A 22,523-nucleotide genomic window follows, 5' to 3' on the forward strand; every position below is an offset into this window, starting at 1 on the left:
TAACAGATAAATAAACATATATTTATATTAATAATGTGCATATAAAACTTCCTTTTTTAACAGAAGCTGAGAAATGAGAGTGCTATTCAGGTCTTTAGAAGGACTGATGCTGAAATTGACACTCTAATACTTTGGCCATCTAATGTGAAGAGCTGACTCATTAGAAAGGCCCCTGATTCTAGGAAAGATTGAAGGCAGGAGAAGGGGATGACAGAGGATGAGATGGTTGGATGGCATCACTGCCTCAATGGACATGAGTTTGAACAAGCTCCAGGAGATGGTGAAGGACAGGGAAGCCTGGCATGCTGCAGTCCATGGAGTTGAAAGAGTCAGACATGACTGAGCAACTGAACAACAACAATATAAGTCTATACTTGTATTAAAATTCATAGCATGTACATCAACAAGTATCCTACTGTATGTTTATGTAAAAGGTAAACAAATGAACAGTTCAAACAATAGCACTGTATCTATAATGAATTTGTAATGCTCTAAGTAACAAAAAATGCAATTATAAGTGAAAATTTCATAAATAGTAAAATACATTTTTAAGAATCTAAATATGTTAGGAGGATTTAAAATAAGTCTTTCAGTTGTTGGCAGTTAAAGAAAATGGAGTACTTTGACGATTTTCACTTAATGTGATTATTTAACATAATTGGGTCAAAGCTACCTTGCTTTTATTTTCTATTTGTAGCAATTGTTTATTCCTTTTTGTTACTATTTTTCCACATATTTTTTGGATTAAGTGACTTTAAAAAAATCTGTTTTTTTTGTTGTTGACTTTGTTGACTTATTAACTATTAGCTATTCTACTTATGTTCTTTTGAGATTGTTTTAGGATTTATATTTTACTGTTCAATTTATCAATGACTAATTTAAACTATGTTAAATTAATTCACTCATTGTATAAGAAGTCTACCATACTACAGTTCAATTTCTTCCCTTCTGGATTTTGAGCTACTTCTCCCATATATTTTGCTTCCACACATGATATAAACTTTTCAATACATTACTACTATTCTTATATTCAACATTCAATTATGGTCTGAAGTGAATTAAGTAACAAAGATAGTCTTATATTACAAATAAGTTCAGTTCAGTTCAATTCAGTCGCTCAGTTGTGTCTGATTCTTTTCCACCCCATGAATCACAGCATGCCAGGCCTCCCTGTCCATCAGCAACTCCCAGAGTTCACCCAACCTCATGTCCATTGAGTTCAGTGATGCCATCCAACCATCTCATACTCTGTCGTTCCCTTCTCCTGCCCTTAATCTTTCCCAGCATCAGGGTCTTTTGAAATGAGTCAGCTCTTTGTATGAAGTGGCCAAAATATTGGAGTTTCAGCTTCAACAACAGTCCTTCCAATGAACACCCAGGACTGATCTCCTTTAGGATGGAGTGGTTGGATCTCCTTGCAGTTCAAGGGACTCTCAAGAGTCTTCAACACCACAGTTCAAAAGCATGAGTTCTTCGGTGCTCAGCTTTCTTTATAGTCCAACTCTCACATCCATACATGACCACTGGAAAAACCATAGCCTTGACTAGATGGACCTTTGTTGACAAAGTAATGTCTCTGCTTTTTAATATGCTGTCTATGTTGGTCATAACTTTCCTTCCAAGGAGTAAGCGTCTTTTAATTTCATGGCTGCACTCACCATCTGCAGTGATTTTGGAGCCCAAAAAAATAAAGTCTGTCACTGTTTCCCCATCTATTTGCCATGAAGTGATGGGACCAGACACCATGATCTTAGTTTTCTGAATGTTAAGCTTTAAGCCAACCTTTTCACTCTTCTTTTTCACTTTCATCAAGAGGCTCTTTAGTTCCTCTTCACTCAATGCCATAAGGGTGGTGTCATCTGCATATCTGAGGTGACTGATATTTCTCCCAGCAATCTTGCTTCCAGCTTGTGCTTCTTCCAGCCCAGCATTTCTCATGATGTACTCTGCATATAAGTTAAATAAACAGGGTGACAACATACAGCCTTGATGTACTCCTTTTTCTATTTGGAACCAGTCTGTTGTTCCATGTCCAGTTCTAACTGTTACTTCCTGACCTGCATACAGGTTTCTCAAGAGGCAGGTCAGGTGGTCTGGTATTCCCATCTCTTTCAGAATTTTCCACAGTTTATTGTGATCCACAGTCAGAGGCTTTACCATTTCTTTACTCCTTTGTGTAGCTTCATATTTCCATTTGAAACTACTGTACTTCTACTTGAAGGACTCCCTTTAGCATTTTTTTTTTTATTGCAGGACTTCTGATGATGAACTCTAGGTATTGTATGTCTGGAAAATTCCTTATTTCCCCTTTGTTTTTGAAAGACACTTTCACTCACTTTAGTATTCTATGTTGACAGATTTTTTAGTACTTTAAAGGTGTTATTGTATTGTCTTCTCACTTTCATTGTTTCCAACATGAAAAGTGCTGTCATCCTCTGATTCTGTATACAAAATTTGCCTTTCCTCTGGCTTTTTTTAAGATTTCTTTCTTTATAACTCATATTTAGCCGTGTGATTGCTGATGGGTTTTTACATAGTTTTTTTTCATATTTCTATTGCTCAAGATTTTGTTTTTTGCTATTTAACTTCTGGGGTCTGTACTTGCTGTTTTATTGTTCAGTTGTGTCTGACTCTTTGTGAACTCCATGGACTATAGCACGACAGGCTCCCCTCCACTATCTCCCAGAGTTTGCTCATATTCATGTCCATTGAGTCAATGATACTATCTAACCATCTTGTCCTCTGTCACCCCCTTCTCTTTTTGCCTTCAGTCTTTCCCAGCATCAGGGTATTTTCCAATGAGTCTGTTCTTTGCATCAGATGATCAAAGTATTGCAGCTTCAACAACAGTCCTTCCAATGAGTATTCAGTTGATTTCCTATAGGATTGACTGGTTTGATCACCTTGGAGTCCAAGGGACTCTCAAGAATTTTCTCCAGCACCACATTTCAAAAGCACCAATTCTTTGGTGCTCAGCTTTCATTATGGTCCAACTCTCATATCTGTACACCACTACTGAAAAAACCATGTGTGTTAGTTATTCAGTTATGCCCAACTCCTGGCGACCCCATGGAGTGAAGCCCAGCAGGCTCCTCTATCCCTGGGATTTTCCAGGTAAGAATACTGGAGTGGGTAGCCATTTCCTTCTCTAGGAGACCTTTCCAACCCAAGGATCAAACCCAAGTCTCCTGCACTGCAGGCAGATTCTTTACCCACTGAGCTACCAGGGAAGTCCCATTAAAAAAACAAAACAAAAACATAATTTTAACTATATTGATATTTGTCAGAAAAGTGATGTCTCTGCTTTTTAATATGCTGTCTAGGTTTGTCATACATTTTCTTTCAAGGAGCAAGCATCTTTAATTTCATGGCTACAGTCACTGCCAAAGAAACTAAAATCTGTCACTGTTTCCATTCCCCACCCCCATCTATCTGCATGAATTGTTGGGACTGGGATGCTATGATCTTAGTTTTTTGAGTGTTGAGTGTTAAGCCAGCTTTTTCACTCTCCTTTTACCCTCATCAAAAGGCTCTTTATTTCCTCCTCACTTTCTGCTATTAGAATGGCATTATCTACATATCTGAGGTTGTTGATATTTCTCCTCGCAATCTTGATTACAGCTTGTCATTCATCCAGTCAGGCATTTCCCATGATGTACTCTGATAAAAGTTAAATTAAAAGTTGACAATAAAGAGTTTTGAAGTACTCCTCTATAAGTCTTGAAGCAGTCTGTTGTTCCATGTGCAGTTCTAACTATTGCTTCTTGACCCACGTACAGGTTTCTCAGGAGACAACTAAAGTAGTCTGGTACTTCCATTTCTTTAAGAATTTTCCACAGTTTGTACATCTATGTCTCTTTTTCTGTTTTGCATATAGGGTTATCATTACCATCTTTCTAAATTCCATATATGTGTGTTAGTATGCTGTAATGTTCTTTATCTTTCTGGCTTACTTCAATCTGTATAATGGGCTCCAGTTTAATCCATCTCATTAGAACTGATTCAAATGAATTATTTTTAATGGGTGAGTAATATTCCATGGTGTACATGTACCACAGCTTCCTTATCCATTCGTCTGCTGATGGGCATCTAGGTTGCTTCCAAGTCCTGGCTATTATAAACAGTGCTGCGATGAACATTGGACTCTGTGGGAGAAGGCGAGGGTGGGATGTTTTGAGAGAACAGCATCGAAACATGTATATTATCTATAGTGAAACAGATCACCAGCCCAGGTTGGATGCATGAGACAAGTGCTCGGGCCTGGTGCATTGGGAAGACCCAGAAGGATTGGGTAGAGAGGGAGGTGGGAGGGAGGATCGGGATGGGGAATACTTGTAAATCCATGGCTGATTCATGTCAATGTATGACAAAACCCACTACAATATTGTAAACCAATTAGCCTCCAACTAATAAAAATAAATGAAAAAAAAAAAAAGAATTTTCCACAGTTTCTTGTGATCCACAGTCAAAGGGTTTAGCATAGTCAATGAAGCAGATTCCCTCCCCCCCCCACCCGCCCCCCGGACTCCCTTGCTTTCTCCATCATCCAGTGAATGGTGGCAATTTGAACTCTGGTTCTTCTGTCTCTTTGAAACTCAGCTTGTATATCTGGAAGTACTCAATTCACTTACTGCTGAAGCTAAGCTTGAAGGATTTTGATTATAACCTTACTAGCATGTGAAATGAGCACAATTATACAGTAGTTTTAAAATTCTTTGGCATTGCTCCCCTTTGGGATTGAAATGAAAACTGATCTTTCCCAGTCCAGTAGCCACTGCTGAATTTTCCAAATTTGTTGACATATTAAGTGCAGCACCTTAATCTTTTTAGGATTTTAGGTAGCTCAGCTGGAATTCCATCATCTCCACTAACTTTGTTCATAGTAATGCTTCCTAAGGCCCCTTGGATTTCACACTCCAGGATGTCTGGCTCTAGATGAATGACTACACCATTGTGGTTATCCGGGTCACTTAAACCTTTTTGTATATTTCTTCTGTGTATTCTTGCCACCTCTTCTTCATCTCTTCTACTTCTGTTAGGTCCTTACCATTTCTGTCCTTTGTTGTGCCCATCCTTGCATTCAATATTCCTTTGGCATCACCAATTTTCTTGAAGAAATCTCTAGTCTTTCCCATCCTATTGATTTCCTCTATTTTTTGCTTTGTTCATTTAAGAATGCCTTCTTATCTCTCCTTGCTCTTTTTGGGAATTTGGAATTCAGTTGGGTATATCTTTCCCTTCTCCCTTGCCTTCCACTTCTCCTTTTTCCTCAGCTATTTTTAAAGCTTCTTCAGACAACCACTTTGCCTTCTTGCATTTCATTTTCTTTGGTACGCTTTTGGTCACCACAACCTGAACAATATTACCAACCTCTGTCCATAGTTCTTCAGGGACACTGTCTACCAGATCCCTTGCATTTATTCATCACCTCCAACCATTATTTCTATCTGTCAAGCTTCAACCATTATTTCCTTGGATATTTTTAGTTTGCCCTTTATCTCCTCTCCTTTAGAGACTGCAACTACACATATACTTGGCTTCTTGAAATAGCTCCATTGTTCATAAATTGTTAATTTTTTTCAGTCTTTTTTTCTGTGCTTCATTTTGATTAGTTTCTATTGTTATGTCTTCATGTACACTAATAATTTCTTCTGTGTTATTAAATCTTCTGATACTCTGTGATTTTTATCTCAGGCATTAAAGTTTTCATCTTTAGAATTCCCATTTGATCATTCTCTATATATTCCCTGTTTCCACCTAATAAGTGTAACCTTTCCTCTAGTTTTTTGATCACAGGGAGTAGAGTCATAATAGATTAATGTTCTTGTCTACAACTTGTAGCTATATCAATTCTTGGTCATTTATGATTGATCTTTCTCCTCACGTATATTTTTCATCAGTGATTTTATTAGATGCCAAGCATTGGGAATTTTATCCTGTGTCCTAGATATTTTTGTATTTTATAATCTTAAGTTTTGTTTTGGGATGTGATTATTTCTTGAAATGATTTATATCTTTAGGGTCTTGATTTTCAAATTTTTTGGTATGTTCAAAAGATATAGGCTAATTTGGCCCACTTCTGGGGCCCTATATACCACTTCCTCATGAATTTTGAGGACTTCCACTTTGGCTGGAGGGAGGCACTAATTCCAGCCCTAGAATACAACAGCACTGAAGACATTATTTCCTTCTATCTTTTCAAGTGATTCTTTCCTTAGGCTTTGATAGATTTCTCACATGCATCAGTTGGTTGGTACTCAACTGAAAACTCAAGGGGGAGTCTTAAATCTCATATCTCAGAGTCTCCCTTCTGTGCAGCTTATCCTCTCTGCTACTCTGACCTTCAAAATCTAAGAATGTTGTCTCCTCTGAACTCCAGATCTGTTTTCTCAACTGATGAAGACTGTTGGCCTCTAACTGGGTTTCAGTTTCTTGTACTGCAATATGGAGTCTTTTCCAGCCATTAAATACAGTCAATCTCAGGACCCTATCTGGCTTTTGTCTCTCAGGGACTACTGTGCTTCGTTGTGTTATGGCTAACACATTGAATGTCATTGTTTCATTTACTTTGTCTACTTTTTAGTTGTTTAGGATAGGAGGGTAAAACCAGTCGCTTTTAACTGGAAGCAAACCATATATATTTTCAAGTGATAAAACTATATATATTCTCAAATCAGTTGTGACTCATACTGGTTTCAGATATATGTATGCATTAGTATGTTTCAATGTATTTATAACTCTGCTGTTAACAGTGCTTATCTACCTTTTAATAGGAATTATATTTATTTCCTCTGCTATCTTTAATGTCAAGAATTTACTACAATGGAAATGTACTATTTTGTGATTAGAAAACCACTATATTATGTTTTACTCAAATTTAGAGCTGTGAAACTGCTTGTATCCTTGTTGGTAGCTTCTGTTGTCCATGTATGGATGTTGAGACAGAAAAATGCAGAGTTATAAGAGCAGTTTAGAGGGCAGATTTTCTTGGTGTGCTTCATAATAAAAAAAACTGCCACCTCATTAGAAATACTGCTGAACTGAAAGGTTTAATATAAATAAATTGATTTATTAGCTTTCTGCTTTTGTCATTTGTTCTCAATTCATTATTGCAAAATTATGTTTAAGTATGTATATATTAAAGTATGACTGGTGTGGTTGTCAGACTAAAAGTGATTCACATCAACAATAGCATGAAGTGTAGTCTGTCTTCTTATTTACTGATAATTAATGTAAATGATGCACATTGGCTAACTAATTATTTTAACTTTCCTTTCATTTCTACTATTATTAATTTTACATATAGTTTATAGTTCCATTTTTGGATATGAAATGGTCAGTATGCCTTCCTTCCTAAATGTTAGTAATCAACTCAGTCTATTTGAATATTACTAAAATCTTTACAGGAAAGATATTAATTCTTCCTTGTATAGGCTATCAACACAGGTTTAGGAATGTGATTTGATTAGTATCAAGAAAATCTGGTGGTACCAAAACAGCTTCAAAACTGTTTTTCACGACTTGTAACATTTTCTCTCATCTTTAAACATGTAATTTTTTAAAGTTAGTCTGTATTCAAATTATTCAAGGAACCAAGGATGAAGAGATTAATAAAGTCATTATTTCATGGCCTAGAAAGTGAGAGTAAAATACTAGATAGCTACAAAGCAATATATTGTATGCAATTATTATTTTTCAAACTAGTACAGGAGAGTATATGTCTTTTCATTCATAATCAATCCACATTTGCACACAATGAACTAAGTATTGGATAATTCTAAAAAGCAGTTGCTTTCTGTTTGTGATTTAGCTGATCACATGGGGTTTTCACAGTCTGACTTAACAAAAATTTCAAACTCAGTGACAGGTTTCCTTTCTAAGGCTGTTATTCATGGTGTAGACTCACACACAAAGTGAAGTGGAAAACTGAGACAATTCTCCAGACAATTAAAATTGCTATTAGGTTTGCATTACCCAGAAAATTGTATTAATTCTCTGTTTTACTTTTTATTTGTAAGCATCTAGTTATATAGAAGTTGTATATGTATGTATGTGTGCTGTGAACAATTCTGTTAATATAGGGACATGAACTTTGGTATGCTTGTAAAATGATTCTCAAAGTATGAGGGAGTTTAATCTTGCATTCCATTTTAAATATTGTAACGTCATGACCAATGACATACTTGATATTGACATGTTCAGATATTGAAAATCTTCAAGTTTTCAATTTAAAAGAAAAAACTACTTATTATTTTCTGTCAGAAAACCAAATTTTGGAAAAAAAGAAAACATTTTCAGACAAAATAATAATGTTTATATAATGAAACACTTAAATATCTATCATTATGTTAATTCTGATTCTCCATTTCAAAGTTATAGTTATTAGGGCATGTATAGCTTATATATGTGAAATATTCCAATCCCTAAAAATAAACAAAAAGGACTGCATTATGAAATTAAAAATTAGAATGAGAGTATTTCTCATAAAGAATAATTCTCACCTTGAATCATGCATGAAGCAAAAATCAATAAAATAATGTGAGACAACCATGCAAGTCTTCTTTTAATGGATTGTGTCTTAATAAACACCACATTCATTAAAAACCTTCATCCAAATACATTATCTACACCTTCACCATGCCACTTTACTCTGATTAGAAAATTTCACTTTATCAAAGCATGAAAAATGGTTGTGAAAGGAACAGAATACTAAAATATTTTCTACTCTCTTAAACTAACATGTTTTTCACTCTACTTGAAAACATCTAAAAATTAGGGAAATATTTTTTATAGCTTTGAATTCTCTTCAGAAATATTTCTAAATTTAGACTTTGATCATGCTTAGTAATGTAAATAACAAATATATAATATGCATGAAATAATACTATCAATAGTATACATATATAATGTGTATAAGTAATAATATAATGTTGTACATGTGTATAAATCTCTCCCTTAATGAGTTTTTTTTTCCCCATTTCAGAGCAAACTAAATAGTTGCATTAACTAATTTAAAAATAGATAAGGAGATAAATATAGATATAGTTTTATTATTTAGTTCATTGCTTGTTTCAGTTCCTATGAGGGAAAAATAATCTCTGATTAAAGGAAAAGAAGAGAAAATTCAGTCTCTAGATTGCTGGCTTCCTTTCCATTATAAGAAAAAAATTTACTAGAATTTTTTCAAGTGAGATAATATTAGCAATGTGTTCATAAGTTTCTGAGATATCTGTGCAGTTTTCTATACATTCCTGTCAACAGTAAAGGTATTGTCTTGCAAAGTGGAAAAGAAAGTAAAATATACTTTAAAAATTATCTAAACAAGTTATAATATTACTAAATTTCTAACTTGCAATGGATTTCTATTAATTTGTTAGATTATTTTTACAGTAAAGCTTTCTTTATCAAGAAAACATGATAGTAGGAAAACATTAACAAGGAACCATGATATCTAAAATTGGTGCTCACTTGACATAAAGTCAGATTGCAATAAGCATTTTTATCTAAAGATTACTCTAAAAGGAACCAAAATGCAAAAGTCTGCAGGAGGCAGACAACAAATGTAGAAATATAAGTCTATTTATTTAAGAAAAAATATGACTATACTAAATATTATAGAGTTAAAGGTAAATAGAACTCAGGCTCCATCTGAAGACATTTAATTTGAAAAAATAAATAAGACACTACATAAAATTATTGAAGTTCACAGTGGATATGGCTGAGGCTCACTTTGTAATCTATCTATCCAAACCTTCATTTGGTTAAGATAAATTTGGAAAAAGGTACAGTAGGTTTGGGATATTTAAGTCAGAATTAAAGACATATTGTAACCCCACTGAGTCTGAAAAAATGGTAAAAAATAGAATTTCATGATGGAAATAGTTTGTAAATAAATAAGCAACATTTACTCACAAGTATAGTTAGGTATTTAGAAGCTCTTCAAGCCTTGGACTGCAAGGAGATCCAACCAGTCCATCCTAAAGGAGATCAGTCCTGGGCGTTCACTGGAAGGACTGATGCTGAAGCTGAAACTCCAATACTTTGGATACCTCATGTGAAGAGTTGACTCATTGGAAAAGACCCTGATGCTGGGAGGGATTGGGGTCAGGAGGAGAAGAGGATGACAGAGGATGAGATGGCTGGATGGCATCACCGACTCGATGGGAATGAGTTTGAGTAAACTCTGGGAGTTGGTGATGGACAGGGAGGCCTGGCGTGCTTTGATTCATGGGGTCACAAAGAGTCGGACACGACTGAGAGACTGAACTGAACTGAGCATATTTACTACATATTTCATTAGTACCTATGTCTCTTCAAAATATTTATTCTATTAATAAATAAAATTTTCCGTAAACAGTGTCGTATTTCCTCCAGATCCTCCTTAACTCGTCACACATTAGTAAGTAAAGAAATTGTGCTCTGTGTGAAGTTACTTTACCCTTATACTTACTTTGTAGTTGGGATTATGAGCAAGTACTGTCAACAACAACAACAAAATAATCACTCATTCTATAAATCAAAGACTACAATTAAAAATAATGATTGCCTCTTTTTACAGGTATTCATTGGAAAAGACCCTGATGCTGGGAGGGATTGGGGGCAGGAGGAGAAGGGGACGACAGAGGATGAGATGGCTGGATGGCATCACCGACTCGATGGACATGAGTTTGAGTAACTCCAGGAGTTGGTGATGGACAGGGAGGCCTGGCGTGCTGCAATTCATGGGGTCGCAAAGAGTTGGACACGGCTGAGCGACTGAACTGAACTGAACTGAACTGATAGTCATTGTTCAGAGTGCTTTATCAATGTTTTCTATTTATTACTAATTTCAGATAGTGATTATTTAGAAGTTCATACACATATAGGATGCTACATACAGGGGAACAATACTTGTGTAAATCAGGCTACAAGTTCTTACATAGCACAAAGGTTTACAATATAGTTATAATTTCAAAACAGTAAAATACTAATATGGAAATATTGAAATTGAGAGGTGCACTAAGAAAGTTTTAATAATATTCATTTATTTTTCAGTAATAAATCCAGCAGTCATACTGTTTCACATATCACAAACACAGAAATTAGCAAAAAAAAAAAAAAAAAAAAGGTCAAGTTTTTGCTCCTCATAGGTTTTCCTTCTTATAGAGGGAAAATATAGTAAGAGATAAAGTCATAAGATAATGAATACTACAAAGAAAATGAAAATGAAATTAGGAAAGAGACTAGTCTCTCTGAGGAAGTGATATAAGTACAAATAGAATGAAATGAGGACAAATAAAGATGAAATTATTGGATATGAGATCAGAAATTTCCATTCACTTTCTCTGTGAAGTTTCCTATGCACTTTATGTAAACATATTAATAATACTATAATATATGGTCTTTTGTTTTGGGTCTATTTACATTAACATCATTTTTCCAAGTGTTTTTATAATGAAAGCCTCTTGGAGTATTTCAGTTCATTTTATTGGTATCTACTGAGTTGGTTATGTGATTTTTTTCCTTATTAATATGGTCTGTTACATTGATTTGTATCTGTTAAACCAACTTTGCTGAGATAAACCTTTACTTGACCATGGTATATGGTCCTTTTTAGATATTTCTGGTATAGGTTCTCTAGTGGTTTGTCGAGAATTTTGCATCCATATGTACAAAGTGTATTGGCTTGCATTTTTCTTTTCTTATGATTTCTTTGTCTAGTTTGGGCATCAACAAATGACAATGAATAAACAGAAATTTATAGGAAGAACTGAGATATATCAGGTTTTCTAGTTTTTGAAAGAATTTGTGAAAGATTGTTACTAATTAATTTTTAAATATTGGATCAAATTCATGCATAAAGCCATCTGGAACTATATTTTAGGAGGTTATATGTGTGTGTGTTTCTGTTTAATTATGAATTACATATCACATCTTCACTTGATACAGATTTATTCACGTTGTCTATTTCCTTTTGAGTCAGTTCCAGTAATTTGTATCTTTTTTAGGGATACATCCATTTTATTGAGGTTGCACAATTTGTTGACATGCAATCATATATATTATTCTTATTTTCCTCTGTAGTTCTGTAATTTCATTAGTGATATCCAAATTTTCATTCCTGGTCTTAGTAGTTTGAATCTTCTCTTTTCTTGGTCAGTCTTGCTAAAGGTTTGTCAATTTTGTTAATTTTCAAGAACTAATGTTTGGTTTCTTTGATTCTCTTTATTGTTTTTCTATTTCCTAATTCATTTATTTTCACTCTAATTATATTTAATTTTTTTCACTCTAATCATTTATTTCATTCTAATTTATCTTAGCCTTGCTTTTAATTTAGCTTTCTTTTTCTACTCTCTTAAGGAAAAGGTTTATTAAATTTAGATTTTTTTTTCCTTTTGAATACAGGTATTTGCAGGTTTAAATTTCCTAAGAACTACTTTTGCTTCATTCCATAAGTGTTAGTGTGGCTTCTGTTTCTATTCATTTCGATGTAATTTCTACTTTCCCTAGAGATTGTGTCCTTGACCCATTTCTTATTGAGGCATGTGCTTTGAAGTTTCCACATATTTGTGAATATCTCAGTTATTGTCATTATTCATTTATAATTTTATTCCATTGTGACTAGAGAATATTTTTCATATTTTTAAATTTTTCTAAATTTATTCACATTTGTTTTATAGCCTAACTGGTTTGATCTCCTTGCTGTTCAAGGGATTCTCAGGAGTCTTCTCTAATATCAATTTTTTCAGCACTCAGCCTTCTTTACGGTCCAACTCTCAGATCCATACTGAAAAGACCATAGCTTTGACTTATGATAGTTTATACAATTTGTCTAGGGATAGATCCCTTTGAATTTATGCTTTAAGGAATTTATGGAGTTTTTGGATGTGAGAATTAATCCTTTTCATCAAATTTGCAAAATTTGTGCTATTTCATCAAATATTCATTTGGCCCCTTTCTTTTCCCTTTGAAATCTACCATTATGTAAATATGAGTATCCTTGAGGATGTCCCACAGATTTCTGAGATTCTTCCTTTTTATTCAGTCTTCTTTTCCATTTATCAAACTATACTATCAATTGAACTCTCTTCAATATAAATGTTTTTTATGCTGTTTAGTACAAATTTCACATTTGCTCTGAAATGCTTTCTCAAAGTGTTCAAAAATATTTATACAGACCTTTAGTAAAATTGTTAAATTTTTAATTTAATTAAATGTTTGATTCATTTGGAATTATTGGTATTGGTATATGACATAAAGAAAGGAAAATGGTGTACATTATTTCCAAATAATCATGTTTCCATTATAATCTGTCATTGACTAATCCAACCTCCATCCCTCATTTAATGCACATGTGAAATTTGAATATGATAATCAAAAACTTGCTATCTACATATGAAACATGAAAACAATGAATTGCAGAATTCATTAATTTGGGACTTGATTAAAACCTTAACTGAATGTGATAGTCAATAATATAAATAATATTATTAAATACAATATTGCTTAGAAAATTAATAATGTTACATGCTTAATATACATTAAATAAAACCATATAAACATTTCTAAAATTAATTATTTCAATTCCAATTTTCATGTGATAAAACTGGCATTATAGAAACTGCTAGGTTTCCACAAAAATCATTTTATTTTTTGGCGGGTACAATGACTGTATTTCCTAGGTTCCCTTGTAGGTACATGTGGTCATGTGATTGCATACTACCCTATGGAATATAAGTGATATTTTTATGTGCCATTATCATGTATGGCCCAGAAAATTTTCCTTGAGAATCCCTCCATGCTCTTAACTCTTCCGGCTTATTGAAATAGTGTTAATTATTATGACACCAAAATCACAATTTAAGATATTATAATAAAGCTTTCATTAAACTGAGTCTCTGAATAACTACTTTTAGTAGGTAAGTGGCTCCATACCTCCATGCCCTAGAACTGTTCTAGATTAGTAAGCAAGAAATATACTTCCATTTTATTTAGCCATTACATTTGGAGTCTGCTTTGAAACTATAAACTGGATTGCTGCTGTAAAAAAGTGTAAAATATGTGGTCTTGTCATAGTGATTAGGAAGGAGATAGCAAAGGGAAAATAAAAACTACAGGCTAGAAATCTAGAGATCTATCTAATGCAATGCCAAACTATTTTATAAAATTTCCACCTGAAAAAACATGACAGTCACTAGACCTACAGCTCTAAAGAAAATGGCTAGAAAAAATCAACTATTCATTGTATGTGGGTGTGTGTTTGGTCATGTCTGATTTTGCAACTATATGGAGTGTAACCTGTCAGGCTCCTCTGTCCATGGGATTCTCCTTGCCATTTCCTCCTCCAGGGGATCTCCTGACTCAGGGGTTGAACCAGTGTCTCCTGCATTGGCAGGGGGATTCTTTACCTCTGAGCCATCTGGGAAGCCCAGTCATATGTATAAATACTGCTTATTCCTTTTAGTATAGTATCACAAGTAGAATTGAGCTCTGAGAAACATTAATTCATTGGCAAAGCAAAGAATAAGCTCATGAAGAGTTTGGAAAAAAACAAAAAGCTTTGGACAGCAAACTCCCATTAGGATATTTTAAAAATCCATTTAGATCTGTGGCAATATAATACAAAGTGTTTATCTTCCCACTAAACACTTTTATTTTAAATGATTTCATGGTGACTACCATTAAGTATTAATAGAAAGCATGAGAAAATGTTGTCAAGAAACAGTAAAAACAAAGAAACCTTAAGAATTATGTCTAAGAGAAAGCTTTGGGTATACTTTCCTGTATCTGGAAATAATGACTAGGAAGTGGATCAATAGACTATCAGGATTTTAAGAAATTATTTAGCCAAGAAAATGAGAAGCTATTCCCCCAAGTATTTTTGCCACAATTGTAAATAAACCCTAGACTTAGAAGGGGCTTCCTTGGGGACTCAGATGGTAAAGAATCTGCCTGCAATTTAGGAGACTAAGGTTTGATCCCTGGGTCAGGAAGATCCCCTGGAAAAAAAAAAAAAATGACTGCCCACTCCATTATTTTTGCCTGGAGAATTCTATGGACAGAGGAGTCTATAGATCATGGGATTGCAACAAGTCAGACATGATTGAGCAACTAACACATTCACTTTTCACTTTCCAAGGTTTCACAGAGCATGAAAGTGAAAGTGAAAGTCACTCAGTCATGTCTGACTCTTTGTGATCCATGAAATTCTCTAGGTCAGAATACTGGAGTGGGTAGGAAATAAAAGCTGCACTGTACCTTAAGCAAATTAGATCCTCAACACTCACTACAAAAGTGGGCATGGAAACTGGTAAGAAATAATTCCCCAGAGGGCAAAGCTGGAACCATTGCAAACACTTTGAGAGAACATTTAGTTTCTAATCAAAGAATTTTCTTCATTTGCCTGGGTAAGATTGTTAACAATGCTTCCCTACAACATAGAATCATTTTCTTCATCCCTGCAATTACTTCCTACTTTTCCAATTCATTTTGTATAGATAACTTTCCATCAATATACTGCTGTATATTGAGTTTGAAAGTGTAGATGACTTATCTTTTGAGTTTTCAGGTCTTGAAATCAGAAGTAAGATGACAGGCATCACATAGAAACTCTGCACATTGAACTGGGTATTGTTCTCTGCTTCCCTTAAATTCACGGTAGCTGTCTGAATGATATATAACTAATGGAATGTAATCAGAGGTAACATGAGTCACTTATAGACTTTGATCATAAAAAATGTTTATATGCTTGTTTTCTGAACTGGTTAACTGAGATAGAGATGTCAAGAACAATTTTGCAGTCCAGTGTTGAAGATGGAAGTGTCACAAACAAGATCTGAGTGACTACATAAAACAGCCCACCTTCATTGTCATTCAACATACTCTTATCTCTCCATTTGTGGTATGGCCCAAAGTTGGTATGTTTATAGCAATTACATTTCTATGTTGTTGACTCATTATGTTGTATATTTATTTGCAATAGTGGTATAGACTATTTAATATCTTAGGCCTCGAATAACATAAACAACTTCAAATATAAAACCATATACTTTCAAAGGTCATTGTATTTAACTAAATCTTATTCTTATAAAATAAACTAAAAACTAAAGTAAGTTTTGTATATCTTACATACAAGTTTTGTATATCTTAGCATAAATATCCATTATACTGAGAATATTATAGGATTTTATGTCTAGACCTTTTCATTATGGATCATACTAGTAAGTCAGTCTAATTTTGTTTTCAAAATTTTCTAATTTTGTTTGAAGTGGTTATTTACTAAATCTATACACTCTTTTTATTGCAGATTTTTGTTTTGTGTAGCATTTAGACAGTTTTATTGATATTATGATTTAAATCTTTCAGTATGGGGAAATACTTGAGTGGATTTTGCTTTTGTGTCATTCGTTTACATTCTATTTGAGAAATAACTGCTATTTTAGATGTCTTTAAATGTACAGATTTTGGCATGTTACATTTGGTTATACTTGTTCTCTGTGTAACATCCACTCTAAGCTAGTGTACTAGTCTGCTCAACGATGTTTATGACAGTAAAAGACTCCCTATGGCTAATAGCATGGGCCTTGGTTGCCATTATGGATGTTTCTCTATGGCATTAGGATATGAGGTTTCACTGCCCTTCCCCTCATCTAAGCATCCTTAAGTCCATAAAGTTTCTCAAGAGAGAAGATAAAATTTCCAATCAAAGAAACCCTACATTTAAATAAGTTTTTTAAATAGTCTTATTCTATTTTCCCATCACAAAAAGTGATGTAAATTGCCCTTCATAAAACAACTCTGCATATAGGTGAAGAAACTATGTAGTTGTCTTTAAGAAATTTCACCATGTGAAAAAAATATATGGAGTGATAAAAAAAAAAAGCATAGAAAAGTGAAAATATTAACCCTTCTCTCGTATACATATTTACTTTCTTAGTGGTCTATTCTTCTTTATTCCCTTCCTTTCCAATCCTTTTCTGCTGTAATTGTGCAGAGTAAAACTGACAAATATTGGCTGAGAATATTGCCAGGTAGATAAATATCCTAATATCTGCCTATTAGGAGGCACAGAATTGCAGAGAGAAAATGGCTTTTTAATGGCACAATGCAATATAAACTCAACACATTGGAAGTTAAAACTGATGACCTCTCACTTCTTGGATAATATCATTGTTCAGGAATTTCTCCTCAAAAGAACTATAGTTACTACCATAAGAAATGTTTTAACGCAATCAAGTAAGCTATATATATACATTTTAATCACTCATAAAATTCATATTATACTCTTATCACATAAAATATTAAGATATTTAGCATAATGAATTCTATCAAGTTTCAACAAAGACCTTTTCTGTGTGCATGAGAAATATGATCTTTGATAATATTCAAACCATTTTATGACAAAATCAGTTTCAATTATGTGACTATGGCACAAACTAACATTTTTGCATTTGATCTATATGTTTGAATTCTTCCTAGATGCCTCAATTTTAACAAGATATTTACAAAATGCTTTTAAAACTGATTAGGCTGAGTTTGTTAAAGGTCAGCTTCCCCCTACCCACATATCTCGCCGAATTATTAATGGACCTGAATTTTTTTAACCTAGATAATGAATTGTACAATAAATGTGCTTCAACTTCTGACTTTTTTAAAATAAATCCAACTTTTTACTAATTTTGGACACCTTTTCAAAATGCTTTAGCCTAGAAAATTGGATTTAAAAGAATAAATTATTCTTTGAAAATCACATAACTTTAAAATAAAAATGATAGGAAAAAAATAAAATAAAATAAAAATGATGAAACTAATTAGTGCTATATACCCTTCTTTCCCAAATCCATCAAGAAATACCAAAAATTTCTTAGATTATTTTGAAGGTATTGAATTTTCATTATAAAATGAGTAAGTGGCTGTACTTTTATGTAATATTTAATTTAAATGGAAGACCACAGTTCTGATTTAATCCAATCAGTACATCCATCTGATTGAAACCATTCTAGTTGGAAACTAAATTAAAACAGAAACTAAACTTTCAAAATTAATTTTTCTTGGTCATAAAAGGATTAGCTCATAGGGAAGAATGAAAGTTATGATGAGGTAAAGGAGAATAAAATAAATAAAAAGGAAAAATAAGGGGAGAATGAAAGGAAGGGTCAAAGTTAATAAATATTGTGCATATTCTCCACCTTACATACGGTATTTAGTGCTCCTAAATAAGCAATTTCAATTACTCTTAACCACCTGAAGTAGATAGATATTATTAATCCTGTTTTATAAATGACAGTACTCAGTCTAACTGTAATAAAGTGAAAGTGTTACCCGTTCAGTCATGTCCGACTCTGCAACCCCATGGACTGTAGCCTACCAGGCTCTTCTGTCCATGGAATTCTCCAGGCAAGAATACTGGAGTGGGTTGCCATTCCCTTCTCCAGGAGATCTTCCCAACCCAGGAATGGAACTGGGGTCTTCTTTACTGTCTGAGCCACCAGGGAAGCCCCTTTATATCAACAAGATCATAAAGGTATTACTTTTGATGAATGAGTCAAAGTAGACAATCATGAAAATAATAAAAGTAGTATATACATGCATCAGACACTTTAACTGAAAACATATTTGGATACATTCATTATGGGAAAAAGGCTTCTTTTTTGAGCATGAGTTTACTTATTTCAATTTCCTCAAGTTCTATCTCACAAAGACAACTAAAATACAATGTCATGATTTTATTTGCTATGCCAGAGTAAGAAGTTGTGAACCATTCAAAATTCATAATCCAGAGTTTTCATCATTTGTCTCAAATCTCTTCATTTTTCTTGATCATGTCTAATTCAAAATCAGTTTTTAGAAATATTTTTTTTAGATACCTTCCAAAACATGAATTACTTTCAGAAAAAAATGTTTCTTTGTCTTAGAAACAATAAATAAGTTTAAATTCATTTATGTAGTTTATATTGTAATAATAATGATAGTTATTTATTATTTACTTACCTAATGATTACTAAGTCCTTAATACATATTATCTCTTTGATTGACACAACGCTAGAGGGTACATTTCTATCACACACACTTGAAAGACATAAAGATAGGAGCCATAATATCCTCTCCAGATTATTATCAACTGGAGTAGAATGGTTAGGAAATTGCTCAAAGACACAAAGTTAGAAAACTGGGAACTAAGATTAAAGATCATATCAGTTTGAGTCCAAAACTCTTTACTAAAAGCAGGCAAGGTAAACAGGGTGATTTCCAATAAAAAGGAGCATCCTGCATGTGATGACCATGAAATCTACTTTTCAGATTCCCTAGTGTGGGGATCCTAAGTGATTGCTGATACCACATTTTGTGCCCTCTAAAATCTATTTCCTTATTTAAACTTTATTTAAAGTAAGGCCTGCTCCCAGCCAATGACTGAACAGGATACTAAAAAGACTAAGTCAGGTCTATTGCTAGGAGACAGAAGATTCTTCTAATGGAACACTTTGACTCTACAGTTCTTTTCCAACTTGGTCCAAACATTCTTAGAAGTTTGGTAGTCTACCACTTTCCTTCCTGCCTGTTTTCCCTATCTCTTTCATAGGGGTCAAACAGCATTGCAGAGTCATAATTTTCTCAGGCTCCTCAAGTTCCCTCCTTACTTTTCTCAGTTTGAAAGTGAAGTCACTCAGTCGTGTCCGACTCTTTGTGGCCCTATGGACTGTAGCCTACCAGGCTCTTCTGTCCATGGGATTTTCCAGGCAAGAATACTGGAGTGGGTTGCCATTTGGTGGCTCAGACGGTAAAACATCTGCCTACAATGCGGGAGACCTGGGTTCGATCCCTGGGTTGGGAAGATCCCCTGGAGAAGGAAATGGCAACCCACTCCAGGACTTTTGCCTGGAAAATCCCATGGATGGAGGATCCTGGTAGGCTACAGTTTTTCTCAGTATAGCCACCAATAAATCTCTTGGACAAATAATTCCTTTCTCTAATACATTAGGTAAGTGTCACATCTGAGAAGTAGAGGACGTCTGCTGTTAGGATATCCCAATGTACCTGCTCACGTACCTTTGGCAAGATGTCCTTAGGAAGGACATCTCTAATACACTCATCCAAGTTAATCCATGTAAAGACCAGCGAGCAATAAATGTTTGTTTTCCAACTGATTCTCAGTGAACCTTGAATTCAGCTCAGTTCAGTTCAGTCGCTCAGTCGTGTCCGACTCTTTGCGACCCCATGAATCGCAGCACGCCAGGCCTCCCTGTCCATCACCAACTCCTGGAGTTTACTCAGACTTATGCCCGTCGAGTCGGTGATGCCATCCAGCCATCTCATCCTCTGTTGTCCCCTTCTCCTCCTGCCCCCAATCCCTCCGAGCATCAGGGTCTTTTCCAATGAGTCAACTCTTCGCACGAGGTGTCCAAAGTATTGGAGTTTCAGCTTCAGCATCAGTCCTTCCAAGGAACACCCAGGACTTACCTCCTTTAGGATGGACTGGTTGGATCTCCTTGCAGTCCAAGGGACTCTCAAGTCTTCTTGAGAGTCTTCTCCGACACCATAGGTCAAAAGCATCAATTTTCGGCACTCAGCTTTCTTCACAGTCCAACTCTCAAATCCATACATGACCACTGGAAAAACCATAGCCTTGACCAGACAGACCTTTGTTGGCAAAGTAATGTCTCTGCTTTTTAATATGCTATCTAGGTTGGTCATAACTTTCCTTCCAAGGAGTAAGCATCTTTTAATTCCATGGCTGCACTCACCATCTGCAGTGATTTTGGAGCCCCCAAAAATAAAGTCTGACACTGTTTCCACTGTCTCCCCATCTATTTCCCATGAGGTGATAGGACCAGATGCCATGATCTTAGTTGTCTGAATGTTGAGCTTTAAGCCAACTTTTTCACTCTCCTCTTTCACTTTCATCAAGAGGCTTTTTAGTTCCTCTTCACTTTCTGCCATAAGGGTGGCATCATCTGCATATCTGAGGTTACTGATATTTCTCCCGGCAATCTTGATTCCAGCTTGTGCTTTCTCCAGCCCAGCATTTCTCATGATGTACTCTGCATATAAGTTAAATAAGCAGGGTGACAATATACAGCCTTGATGTACTCCTTTTTCTATTTGGAACCAGTCTGTTGTTCCATGTCCAGTTCTAACTGTTGCTTCCTGACCTGCATACAGGTTTCTCAAGAGGCAGGTCAGGTGGTCTGGTATTCCCATCTCCTTCAGAATTTTCCACAGTTTACTGTGATCCACACAGTCAAAGGCTTTGGCATAGTCAATAAAGCAGAAATAGATGTTTTTCTGGAACTCTCTTGCTTTTTCAATGATCCAGCGGATATTGGCAATTTGATCTCTGGTTCCTCTGCCTTTTCTAAAACCAGCTTGAACATCTGGAAGTTCTTGGTTCACGTATTGCTGAAACCTTGAATTACATGGATCCAATTAGTCTACTCTACTCATTGTCCTGTTTTTCTGAATCCCAGGCTTAAAAGCTGAATAACATCTGCTGGGCATATTTTATTGGATGGATGTGAGGACTAGATAAAACTAAGATGAGATGTTCTTTGAAAGTGTTTAAAAATAATCATATAAGTATTAGTGCTATTGAATCCCTGTATTACACAGAGATACATTCAGCCCCTCAGTTCTTCATTAAAAAGTAAATAAACATTCTTATCAGTAGCTAAAAATGTCACTGGATAAATATGGATGCTTTCTTAAGTGCAAAAGAAGTGCAGAGAAGAATAGGGATAAAAGCCCCATAAATATAGTTTTGAATTATGTAAATTGTTCTTCAAAGCACAAAATACACCTAGTCTTAGAAATGTATATTGAGAGAATATGGGAAAAGGACAACATGGTGTAGAAAAGCAGGGATTCTGAAGTTATATATTTTAATTAAAAGGTGTGATTTACCTACATAACTATGTGAATTATTTACACCTCATATAAAAATGAAATAACAAAATTTACTTTGTAGATTTGTTATTATGCCTGAATAACATAACTTACCTTATTTGCTAAAAATGCCTACCTTTTTATAGGTGTTTAATATTATTTCCAATCCCTTGCTCAGGTTAAAGAATAAAAGTGTGTGTATTTGTGTTAGTTGCTCAGTCCTGTCCAACTCTTTGTGATCTCATGACTGTAACTCACCAGGCTCCTGAAAGTGAAAAGTGAAAGTGAAGTTGCTCAGTCGTGCCCAACTCTTTGCGACCCCATGGACTGTAGCCCCGCAGGCTCCTCGGTCCATGGGATTTTCCAGGCATGAATACTGGAGTGGGTTGCTATTTCCTCCTCCAGGGGATCTTCCCGACCCAGGGATCAAACCGGGTCTCCCACATTGTAGGTGGACGTTTTACCGTCTGCGTTACCAGGGAAGCTCTGTCCATGTAATTCCCCAGATGAGAATACTGGATTGGGATGCCATGCCCTACTCCAGGAGATCTTCCCAATCCAGGGACTGAACCCAGGTCTGCTGCATTGCAGGGGGACCCTTTACCATATGAGCCAACAGGGAAGCCCTGGATCTCAATTTTATACTGAATTATAAGGATGATGAT

This window comes from Dama dama, chromosome 20 (genome assembly GCF_033118175.1).
Source record: "Dama dama isolate Ldn47 chromosome 20, ASM3311817v1, whole genome shotgun sequence".
NCBI lineage: Eukaryota > Metazoa > Chordata > Mammalia > Artiodactyla > Cervidae > Dama > Dama dama.